Here is a 12710-nt window from a genome sequence, read left to right on the forward strand (position 1 = left end):
TACTAGAGTAGCTATGTTGGTCTATTTTACTTCAAACAATATGTATGCAGGTTGCTTAGGATTAAAACCTTCTCCAACAGCCTAATTCATACTCTTCTGAGGAATAATGGACTTTACAGTGTCCTTCTATTTAAATAATATATATACAGTACCAGTCAAAGGTTTGGACACAGCTACTCATTCAAGGGTTTTAATAATAGTGCATACATCAAAACTATGACATAACACATATGGAATCATGTAGTAACCAAAAAAGTGTTAAACAAATCAAAATATATTTTATATTTGAGATGCCTTTCCAAAAGTCTTGAAGGAGTTCACACATATGCTGAGCACTTGTTGGCTGCTTTTCCTTCACTCTGCGGTCCAACTCATCCCAAACCATCTCAATTGGGTTGAGGTCGGGTGATTGTGGAGGCCAGGTCATCTGATGCAGCACTCCATCACTCTTCTTCTTGGTCAAATAGCCCTTACACAGCCTGGAGGTGTGTTGGGTCATTGTCCTGTTGAAAAACAAATGATAGTCCCACTAAGCGCAAACCAGATGGGATGGCGTATCGCTGCAGAATGCTGTGGTAGCCATGCTGTTTTTGCTTTGTCATTATGGGGTATTGTTTGTAGATGGATGAGGAAATGTTTTATTTAATCAGTTTTAGAATAAGGCTGTAATGTAACAAAATGTGTAAAAAGTGAAGGGGCCTGAATACTTTCCGAATGCACTGTATATTACACTTCAAATTAGTGGATTCAGCGATTTCAGCCACAAAATCGAGACAGGTGTATAAAATCCAGCACACAGCCATGCAATCTCCATAGACCTCAGTGATTTTAAACGTGGCACCTTCATAGCATGCCACATTTCCAACATGTCAGTTCGGCAAATTTCTGCCATGCTAGAGCTTCCCCGGTGAACTGTAAGTGCTGTTATTGTGAAGTGGAAACGTCTAGGAGCCACAACGGCTCAGCCACAAAGTTGTAGGCCACACAAGCTCACAGAAGGAGACCGCCGATTGCTGAAGTGCATAGCAGTAAAAATTGTCTGTCCTTCGGTTGCAAAACTCATTACCGAGTTCCTAATACCCTGACTACACCGCTCGCATCGCGTGCACGAGCGTTGCAAAATAAATGTATGAATCTATGTTATTCAATTATTGCACCCACACTGCTCGCGCGCACCAACGAGTGTCTGCGTTGCCAAGGGCTAAAATAGAAGCCATTCCTATTTCTGACGCAGATAACGCTGCAAGTCCTACCTCTCCCATCTCCCCATTGGTTCATAGAAGCAGGTACCCACGTGCCATCTCCTCATTGGTTATACCCACGTTGGTGATTGAAAGACAAACTGTTTTGCCGGTTGTCGTGGTAATACTATGAAAGTGTAGATGCCAATCACCATATAAGTTCAAAGATGAAAAAGCCTGGAAGGAAGAGAGATGACTAGAAACGATTCGGTTGACCGTTTTATGTGTGGATTAATTGTCGGATTAGAGGACCTTGTGCATTTCAGGTAAAATAACAACTCAATGTTTATATCCCAGGACAAATTAGCTAGCAACAGCAAGCTAGCTAAATAGGACAAATTAGCTAGCAAGTGCAAGCTAACTAGCTAAATTGCCATACATGTTTAATGCTTTTCGACCTGTCCCCAAATTAATGTCATTGGTTCAGAGTGTGTTTTGATATTTTAACCTGCGTGTCGTGATCGCGTTTGGTGTAGGGGGACAAAATAAATGTATGCACGATGTTGCACGATGGCGCACGCGTGCAGCCAGTTTGGGTTCCGTGTAGCTGCCTCTGGAAGCAACGTCAGCACAAGAAATGTTCGTCGGGAGCTTCATGAAATGGGTTTCCATAGCCGAGCAGCCGCACACAAGCCTAAGATCATGTGCAATGCCAAGCGTCAGCTGGAGTGGTCTAAAGCTCGAAGCCATTGGACTCTGGAGCAGTGAAAACGCGTTATCTGGAGTGATGAATCACGCTTAACCATCTGGCAATCTGGGTTTGGCAGATGCCAGGAGAACGCTACCTGCTACCTGCTTGAATGCATAGTGCCAACTGTAAAGTTTGGTGGAGGAGGAATAATGATCTGGGGCTGTTTTCATGGTTCAGGCTAGGCCCCTTAGTTCCAGTGAAGGGAAATCTTAGACCCTTTCCTGAACTAGACTGGCCTGCAGAGAGCCCTGACCTCAACCCCAATTGGAACGCCGACAGCGAGCAAGGCCGAATCGCCCAACATCAGTGCCCAACATCAGTGCCCAACCTCCTAATGCTCTTGTGGCTGAATGGAAGCAAGTCCCCGCAGAAATGTTCCAACATCCAGTAGAAAGCCTTCCCAGAAGAGTGTAAGCTGTTATAGCAGCAAAGGGGGGACCAACTCCATATTTATGTCCATGATTTTGGAATGAGATGTTCGACGAGCATGTGTCCACATACTTTTGGCCATGTAGTGTCTATAAAGTGGGGGAAAAAAGTATTTGATCCCCTGCTGATTTTGTATGTTTGCCCACATACAAAGAAATGATCAGTCTATAATTTTAATGGTAGGTTTATATGAACCGTGAGAGACAGAATAACAAAAAAATCCAGAAAAACGCATGTCAAAAATGTTATAAATTGATTTGCATTTTAATGGGGGAAATAAGTATTTGACCCCTCTGCAAAACATCACTTAGTACTTGGTGGCAAAAGCCTTGTTGGCAATCACAGAGGTCAGACGTTTCTTGTAGTTGGCCACCAGGTTTGCACACATCTCAGGAGGGATTTTGTCCCACTCCTCTTTGTAGATCTTCTCCAAGTCATTAAGGTTTCGAGGCTGACGTTTGGCAACTCGAACCTTTAGCTCCCTCCACAGATTTTCTATGGGATTAAGGTCTGGAGACTGGCTATGCCACTCCAGGACCTTAATGTGCTTCTTCTTGAGCCACTCCTTTGTTGCCTTGGCCGTGTGTTTTGGGTCATTGTCATGCTGGAATACCCATCCACGATCCATTTTCAATGCCCTGGCTGAGGGAAGGAGGTTCTCACCCAAGATTTGACAGTACATGGCCCCGTCAAATGTTGCGGTGAAGTTGTCCTGTCCCCTTAGCAGAAAAACACCCCCAAAGCATAATGTTTCCACCTCCATGTTTGACGGTGGGGATGGTGTCCTTGGTGGTGTCCAAGATCCTTCCGTGTAGTTCTGGGCTGATTCCTCATCGTTCTCATGATCATTGCAACTCCACGAGGTGAGATCTTGCATGGAGCCCCAGGCCGAGGGATATTGACAGTTCTTTTGTGTTTCTTCCATTTGCGAATAATCGCACCAACTGTTGTCACCTTCTCACCAAGCTGCTTGGCGATGGTCATGTAGCCCATTCCAGCCTTGTGTAGGTCTACAATCTTGTCCTTGACATCCTTGGAGAGCTCTTTGGTCTGCCATGGTGGAGAGTTTGGAATCTGATTGATTGATTGCTTCTGTGGACAGGTGTCTTTTATACATGTAACAAGCTGCGGTTAGGAGCACTCCCTTTAAGAGTGTGCTCCTAATCTCAGCTCGTTACCTGTATAAAAGACACCTGGGAGACAGAAATCTTTCTGATTGAGAGGGGGTCAAATACTTATTTCCCTCATTAAAATGCAAATCAATTTATAACATTTTTGACATGCGTTTTTCTCGATATTTTTGTTTTGTTGTTATTCTGTCTCTCACTGTTCAAATAAATCTACCATTAAAATTATAGACTGATCCTTTCTTTGTCAGTGGGCAAACGTACAAAATCAGCAGGGGATCAAATACTTTTTCCCCCACTGTATATATAGCATTAAGCTCTATGTATGTTTAGATATAGGCCTCTAGATATGTGTGTTATTGTAGCGTAACCATCTTTATTGCAAAAATAAATACAAATACCCACAACTTTAAGCTACAAACTCATTTGACAGAGGTAATGAACTGCCCATTGATCAGCACAGCAATTGATAAAACAGGACCATGTTTGCAAAACAAGTGTTTCTGAGCTTATGTCAATATTAAACAGGTAAGCTAACGGTTACAGAAATCAGAATTTTAGACAGGCTCTATAGAGCTCTAGATATGAGTGACTGTGTCCAACACACCACCACCTGTTGTTATGTTGGGCACTTACTGACCAAAGAAATATGTTATGAAATGTATTTTTTTCTCAATTACATTTATTGCTAAAATAAAGGATTAAGAAAATACAGGCAGGCATCACTTTACTACAAGACAAAACAGCTTGCTCAATCAAGGATTATGGTCTTGTAAGTATAAAAGCAAACCTTACTGTCATATACAGTGCCTTCAGAAAGTATTCACACTCCTTGACCTTTTCCACATTTTGTTGTGTTAAATTGAGACTGAGATGTTTTGTCACTGGCCTACACACAATACTCCATAACGTCAAAGTGGAATTATGTTTTTTTTATTTTTTATATTTTACAAATTAATAAAAAATGTAAAGCTGAACTGTCTTGTCAATAAGTTTTCAACCACTTTGTTATGGCAAGCCTAAATTAGTTCAGGAGTAACTGTGCTTTCAAGTCACATAATAAATTGCACGGGCTGTGTGCAATAATAGTGTTTAACATAATTTTTGAATGACTACCTCATCTCTGTACACCACACATACAATTATCTGTAAGCCGAGCAGTGGATTTCAAACACAGATTCAACCACAAAGACCGGAGAGGTTTTCCAATGCCTCGCAAAGAAGCCACCTACTTGTAGATGGGTAAAAAAAAAGCAGACATTGAACATTTTGAGCATGGTGAAGTTATTAATTACACTTCGGATGATGTATCAATACACCCAGTCACTACAAAGATATATGTGTCCTTCCTAACTCAGTTGCCGTAGAGGAAGGAAATCTCTCAGGGATTTCACCATTAGGTCAATAGGGACTTTATAACAGTTACAGAGTTTAATGGCTGCGATAGGATAAAACTGAGGATGGATCCACAAAAGTTGAGTTACTCCTAACTGACAGAGTAAAAAGAAGGATGCCTGTACAGAATACAAATATTTCAAAACATGCATCCAGCTTGCAACAAGGCACGAAAGTAGTACTGCTAACAATATGGCAAAGCGATTGTCCTGAATACAAATTCTTATGTTTGGGGCAAATTCAATAAAACACATTACTGAGTAACACTTTCCATATTTACAAGCATAGTGGTGGCTGCATCATGTTATGGGTATGCTTGTAATCATTAAGGATTGGGGAATTTTTCAGGATAAAAAATAAATGAGCTAAGCACAGGCAAAATCCTAGAGGAAAACCTGGTTCAGTCTGCTTTCCACCAGACACTGGGAGACAATAACCTAAAACACAACCTTGGTAGAGCATGTGTGGAGTATACACTGTAATTGAATGGGGATGCCACAAATCTTTTGAGCCCACGATATGGGGCTCCACACTGCATACCAAAAGGCAGCGGCGTAGCGGCGAGACGTACACACTTCAGAGGGGGAATGGGGATCAAAGCCAGTGAGTGGGAGGGAGGGAAACCCAGCATGACACAACTACATAGCACATCACACGCACAGCTCTATGCAGCATTTCGCCACTAACTTGGTGTAGTAATTGCAGTACAACATAGCAGAGTCCAACATAGCATTACTCCAGTCCAGAACATGCTAGAACACTCCGTAACAGCTCCGAACAGCCTGTGCTGCAGTTCCACACTCTAAAAAACAACCCAATTTGGGTAAATATTGAACAGAACACAAGTTGGGTTATTTTGACCCAGCCAGTTCTTTAAGTTGGGTTCTTGATGCTTGGTTATTGAGCTATGATCCACCAGGTCAGATCAGGAGAATGGAGGCGTAGCTTAGTAGGGGCGTGGCTTTCAAATAGTTATTTTTTGGCCATCTATGAGAGAATTGTCATTCAGGTTAGCACTGACTCTTTTGTAGCTTTAATAAAGTTTATACAAGTGTATGAGTTCTTTTTTTTATTTAACCTTTATTTAACTAGGCAGGTCAATTAAGAACAAATTCTTATTTACAATGTCGGCCTAGGAACAGTTCCTTAAATACATATCCCAATGTTGGGCTAGTTACCACTTCGTTATCATAGTATTGTTATACATTTTATGTAAGCCACACCCCTAATAGGCCACACATTTAGATTACCCAAACTTCAGTTAATTTAACCATCAGTTTAGTTTTTATTCAGTTTTATGCTGGGTTGACCCTGCAGGCATGGCATACTGGTGGCGTGGCTTAGGTATTTTTGCCCACCCGTGAGAGTAAATGTAATTCCTGTTCAACTGCACTTGAACAATAGAACTTTATGCAGGGTTGTACTGTGTAGGCCTTAGCATTTGTAATTCAAAACTTTCTCACACAGCATGCCATCACTATTGTATTGATTAATTCCAGTCAATCATTTTGCATTGATAATGTCTAGGTAGCCTAGCTACTCCAAGTTTGAATATAAACCAAATTTGATTACATTCACATTGTCTCCTAACACAAATAAATAGGCCTATTTTAGGCTATAAATAAATTAGTTTAGCCCTTCGTTTCCCCTGTCCAGATGGGATCAGAGTGCATAAGCTTCTCTAGGCTACCTGCAGCTGTGGTTGTTATCAGTAGTCTACGGTTGATCAGACTGATGCACAGATTAATTGTGCATGAGGCAAATCAGAGGCAAATCAGTCTAAACAAATGTACTTTGTCCCTATTTTCAATGCTTGTGTGTCAATATTTTTTATCAAACCAAATCAAAAGTGTTGGGCCATGTGCCAGCTTGCCACACATTTGCCAGTGGCCCTGTTGTGCCGATGTCTGCAACATGGATAAATCGAAATCACCACATAATGCTACAAATGAAGAAACATATCCTATCCTGTTCTATTATCTTGAAACTTTGAATTTGTATCATACTTTGGTCTGATTTCATCCAAATATCATCCAATTTCATCAAAAACATGATGTTGACTGTTCATTACCTTTAAGACAATCTAGTATTCATTAATATGCTGTAATATGCAATTGCCTACAGCCAACCTGCTTCCTTTAATCCCTTGTAATTACAGTAAAATACTATAGAAACAATTTTCTTAGATTTTAATAGTCACTTTTACTGTATTGTACTGTGTTTCATTGCTCTGGTATCAAGTTACCTTAAATAGTTCAGTATTGTATTGATACTATCCAGATATAGTCAAAGATATCTTGTGATATATCTTGTTATAATTCAAATTTTTTGGAAGACCAATGTATCCTTAATTACAACAACATTTTCAGTAATGGTAACAGAAACGTTTTACTTGCTATGACTGTGATATGTGATTTGTTTAATCAACCTTGTAAGTTGCTAAGGGCAAATGGGCCCACTAAATGACCAATATGTAAATGTGAAAAAATGAAAACTTGCAAAAACACCATATAATGGTACTATCTCAAAATGTCTCGAAATGTTTACATACATTTCTTCAAAATGTTGACTTACTTATCTCGAAATGTTTTGATTGTATTAATGTTTTAAAAACATTTTGGTGGCAGGAATGTGCTTCCATATGCCTGTAACTTTGAAGCAACATTAGTTTAAGACGTGCTAAGTGAATATGAAACATTTTGATGAGTTCAGTTCATGCTATTGCATTAAATCCAACATTTGTCTCTGTGGCCATAGCCTACTAATTACTAAGTTAGTACATTTACATTTTAGTCATTTAGCAGATGCTCTTATCCAGAGCGACTTACAGTAGTGAATGCATACATTTCACACATTTCAGACATTTTTTTTCTGTGCTGGTCCCCCAGTGGGAATCGAACCCACAACCCTGGCATTGTAAACACCATGCTCTACCAACTGAGCTACAGGGAAGGCAAAATGTGTAAATTGTTTCACAGTATCCTAATAATAGCCCATTGAAAGAATATTTTCTATAACTAGCCTATAGTTAACAGCTCTGTCTAGACAACAAAAACTGTCAGATAAATTGATCATCTTCGAACCAGTTTCTAGTGCGACTGGATGGAGAGCACATAAACTGCCTTTTGCTGCATTGCACCTGTACAAACAAACGCTGCTAACTTTACATGCAGCTGTATAGTTGAGACCTCACCTGAACAGAAACGTTTTATTTTATAATTACTCTATTGAATTATTTGTCCATAATACAATTATTTAGAAGGTTATGCAACAATACAAAATAAATGATTAAAGTCTAGCGCAATTTTGCAAAAACAGCATGTAGCCTATGAGTTTTAAGAATTAGCTTATGATAATGGTTATTCGCTATGGGAATGGCTTACTGGTCTCTTGTCGCTTGTTACCTCCTCGTCGGGAATCTCCCTTTCAGAATCATTATGGGACATTCACCGCAGTTCATGTTTCACACAAATAGAACCACCAACATAAAATTACAATGTTTCTCTTAAGATTGTAACAGAAAAGCCATCATACCTGAAAGCAGCACTCCAGTAAGTGGTGGCTTGGTGAGTCCTGAGAGTGGATGCTATGGGGGAGCTTGTGCAGTTAGTCCATCTCTTTGCGCGTCTCTCTGTTCACAGCTGTAGTGTCAACTGCCCTGCTCCGCATAGCAGCCCAGTGCACTCGTGTGTAAGGGGGGCGTGGTCACATACTCTGCAGTCTATCTACGAACCCGATTTAGTAGACTATTATTTATCCAGTGGCAATATACCGTGATACTGAATATAGGCTAATAATTTCCTATTGACTCAATAAGTCGTGCTGCAGTGGCAAAGAAGCTGTTTAGATGTCTTCCTGCGCGGCTCTCTCTCTTTCTTTCTTTCTGTGTGTGTTTCTCTGTGTTTATGTGTTTTGTTTCTTTCTGTGTGTGTTGTCCTTGAGTCTTAGAGTGAAGTTGTGGTACCGTACCCCAGATCTAACCTTAGCTGCTACGAGGATAAAATTACAGAATTACATAAAACACTGATTTACAAAACAATATCTGATCCTTTATTAGTGGTTATGAACAGTCCACTTCTTCCACTTACTACCATAAATTCCTAATACCTCCCTCCGCAAGGAGGCAGGAAATAATCTACTGCTCTCACTTGCAGTGGTGGGTGTATCTTGCGTCGCTGAGTCTGTCACAGATGACAGATATTTCACCAGATGTATAAATGTGAAGCATCCGCTTGACGTTACCCAAATATGGTAGTGAGAAGCCCAGTGCCGGCAATGGAAGACGATGGAATGAGATGCATTTTGGCCGACATTCTGCACATTTTCTCGATTTAACATTTGATCTTAATACAGTTTTCTGTTCCCAAAACTACAATATGTTATGAACAGAGTGTACACTTTACCCTTTGCCAAAGTTGTAAAAAATAGCGTTGTTCAGAAGGAGTGCAAAGGCGAATTGAGTTATTGCACTACTTCATAGAGTATGCGTTCCCTAATGAGAATATGCAGATATGTGCTAGAACGGGCCAATAGGATATCGCTAGCTCGGCCACCTCCTTGCTTGTTTTGCCCACTATGACTCATTTGTTGACGATGGGTGTGGTTTAGCTATAAAAAAAAATATTTATTTCTGCCTTTGATAATCTCCATCTCGTTGACAGCTAAACATGAATAACAGCAGGGTCGGCAAAAAGGCCTTGTATAAATAAGACATTCTTACTTTTAAATCAAATGGTGGAGTACAATTCCGGAGAGGAGGTAGATTTAGCATTTAGCTATATATATCAGACTTCATAGCATTTAGCTAGCTAACATTTGCATGTACTGCATAGATGCTGTTTCGAAAACGTCACAACCGAGTACTTGAGGGGGTTCGTTTATTTGGCACGGATTACCCCAGTGTGAGGAGTTTGATTCGGGAGAAAAGTGATTGTGTTGGTTTAGGAACCGGGCTGCCTCACGGGTGTGAGCCAGGTGCCCAGCTCTGACCGACAGCGAAGACTCAAAACAAAAGTGACGTGAATAAGCACGTGGAGTGATAAATACGATTCAGATTTTTCACATGCACAAGTGATTGCTTTGGATAAAAACGCTGTATCTGCCTTCCCAATGTAAACTATTTAGAAAATTGAAACATTTATTTCATGGAAAAGAGATGCTGTATTTTTCTGGATGATGCACCATGCTGCCTTGTTGACAACATGACAGAGCGGGGCCGATTACTGTTTGATTTGAGATTTCGTCCGAAGACGTGCGTGCATCTGCCCGGTTCAACGCCGGCCAGTGTTATATAGACCCTCCATAAGTATTTGAGTAGTCAGATGACACTGACAAGATAATATAGACCTTCTTGTAAACATTTGTCAGCTAAATTATGTCATATTAAGGCATGTTGTTGTGTGGGGAAATGATCAGTTTAGCAGCTAGCTAATTTACTGGGTGTGATCAAATCAACTGGACTGAGCATCTGTCAAAAACCAGCATAGCTAGCGAGTTTACAGTATTATGCAGTTGAAGTAACCCAGTGTGTGAATGAAAAATACTTGATAGGAAAAAGTCAAATGGTGAACATTTGAAAGGGAAGGGAGTTTGTAATCGAGTTGGAAACGAAGGGATAAAGAAAAAACGGATTCCTTCTCTCCTACAACACTGAATGCTCTCAAGGATTCATAGTCACATCTGCTTACATCAGGGTCACAGTCAAGGCTACTACATCTTTCTGTCATATTTTTTTGTATAATGGCTGAGATTTACACAGTCAGTTTCTGTATTGTGCCACTAGGGTTCAGTATAATTCCGTATACATGGTCCGATTATATTATAACACACAAAACACAATTACTCGATAAGTCACATATAAATATACAATTAATTCACATATTTTTTGAATTCCATCTTTAAAATACCACTTTTAATCATCTTTATCTCTATGAGATTGATTCAGAATACTGTGTGTTATTTACATTTTGATTATTTTTATTACATTCTGTTTGGCTTCAAAGACTGTTTGTATTTTTAATACAAACTATATGGAGCATTCATGTGATACTAAATTCCGTCAAGCCCTGTGCAACAGCACTGCAAAAGAAACGCTAGTGTAAAAAAAGAAACCTATAAAAGAAACATACAAAATTCCAACACATTAATACATTTAAGGTTCAAGCTAAGCAAAGACTCTTCTCACCATTCCAAATATTTAACACTTTTCAAATAGATATTGTGCAAGTCTGTGTCTAGATTACCATATGTAATAAAACACCAGAATTGAAGTGGCCAAAGAGACTCTGAGACACAATAGCACAATACACATCCAATCAAAGTATCTCACTGTGGCAACATCAACAACAACAGCTGCGCTTAGTTACAAAGCTGAACTAAAGTGACAGAAATCTTTCATAAACGTGCAAAGGTGTGAGACAGAGTCTGTCGGTGGCCGTGGTCATGCGGTGGGTTCAGTACATACAGTTATGTGTTTAATAAGAGATATATTTTTTATTTATTTCACCTTTATTTAACCAGGTGGGCCAGTTGAGAACAAGTTCTCATTTACAACTGCGACCTGGCCAAGGTAAAGCAAAGCAGTGCGACACAAACAACAACACAGAGTTACACATGGAATAAACAAACGTACAGTCAATAGCACAATAGAAAAAAAAATCTATATACAGTGTGTGCAAATGAGGTAAGATTAGGGAGGTAAGGCAATAAATAGGCCGTAGTGGCGAAGTAATTACAATTTAGTAATTAAACACTGGAGTGATAGATGTGCAGAAGATGAATGTGCAAGTAGAGATACTGGGGTGCAAAGGAGCAAAAAAATAATAACAATATGGGGTGAGGTAGTTGGATGGGCTATTTACAGATGGGCTATGTACAGGTGCAGTGATCTGTGAGCTGCTCTGACAGTTGATGCTTAAAGTTAGTGAGGGAGATATGAGTCTCCAGCTTCAGTGATTTTTGCAATTCATTCCAGTCATTGGCAGCAGAGAACTGGAAGGAAAGGCGGCCAAAGAAGGAATAGGCTTTGGGGGTGACCAGTGAAATATACCTGCTGGAGCCAGGGGCGGAAATCCCGGGGGGGACACACGACCCCCCCATCCTGGGAAAAATATGATTTGTCCCCCCCAATATATCACTGAAGCATAACTATGTAATTTAAATAATATTAATAATACGCAATGAAAGCAATTGTGCTGATTATAGACACTTAATAGCGCGTTTTTAAGTTTCAAAAGATTGCGACCCCCCCGCCCTTTGCCTCACAATGGCTTGATCCACTGCCAGTTCCTTAGCTTGCTATGTAACTGCCGTGAGGTTCATCCAGTCAATCGCGCACACACACACTAGCTGAATATGCAGAGCTAGCACGCAAATATTAACTATTAAGCTAGCTAGTACCTATTCCATTTATGTGGCGTCGTCAAAGATGGAATCAGCATGCAGATGATGTAAGTTAGTGCTTCAAAGTCCCTGTGATAAGGTTAGCGATAAACTGAAGTCCAAACTGAACAGAACTACACTCTCATCTACCATTGTCTTAAATATATTTAATGGTCTCGTTGCAAAAGCTAAATTGTCGCAAGGGAACTTTTATTTATTTAATTTCACCTTTATTTAACCCGGGTAGCAAAGATTATAGCAAACACCACTGAAACTGAATTGGTGCTCGCTAGCTTTGCAAATTCAGCTATTGTTGGAAGCCAGCCAATATGAAACAAACTATTAAAATTACAAAAGGTTGCAGCATATGTTGTGTAAATGGTGAACTCATACAGCTGTCAACTCTTGTCATTTTAATCCGTTTCACATTTGCTAGCTACCTTTTAG

At 40.0% G+C, this 12710-nt stretch overlaps 1 protein-coding gene across 1 annotated transcript in view; it reads right to left on the reverse strand.

The window, feature by feature from the left end:
* LOC115156309 (synaptotagmin-like protein 5) overlaps positions 1–8689 on the reverse strand; it is a 66803-nt gene extending 58114 nt beyond the window's left edge. The window contains exon 1 of the mRNA XM_029703765.1: positions 8418–8689. The gene's annotated coding sequence lies outside the window, so the exon portion shown is untranslated. The remainder of the gene's footprint in view (positions 1–8417) is intronic.
* Between the last annotated feature and the right edge of the window lie 4021 nt (positions 8690–12710).

This window comes from Salmo trutta, chromosome 20, assembly GCF_901001165.1.
Source record: "Salmo trutta chromosome 20, fSalTru1.1, whole genome shotgun sequence".
Classification (NCBI taxonomy): Eukaryota; Metazoa; Chordata; class Actinopteri; order Salmoniformes; family Salmonidae; genus Salmo; species Salmo trutta.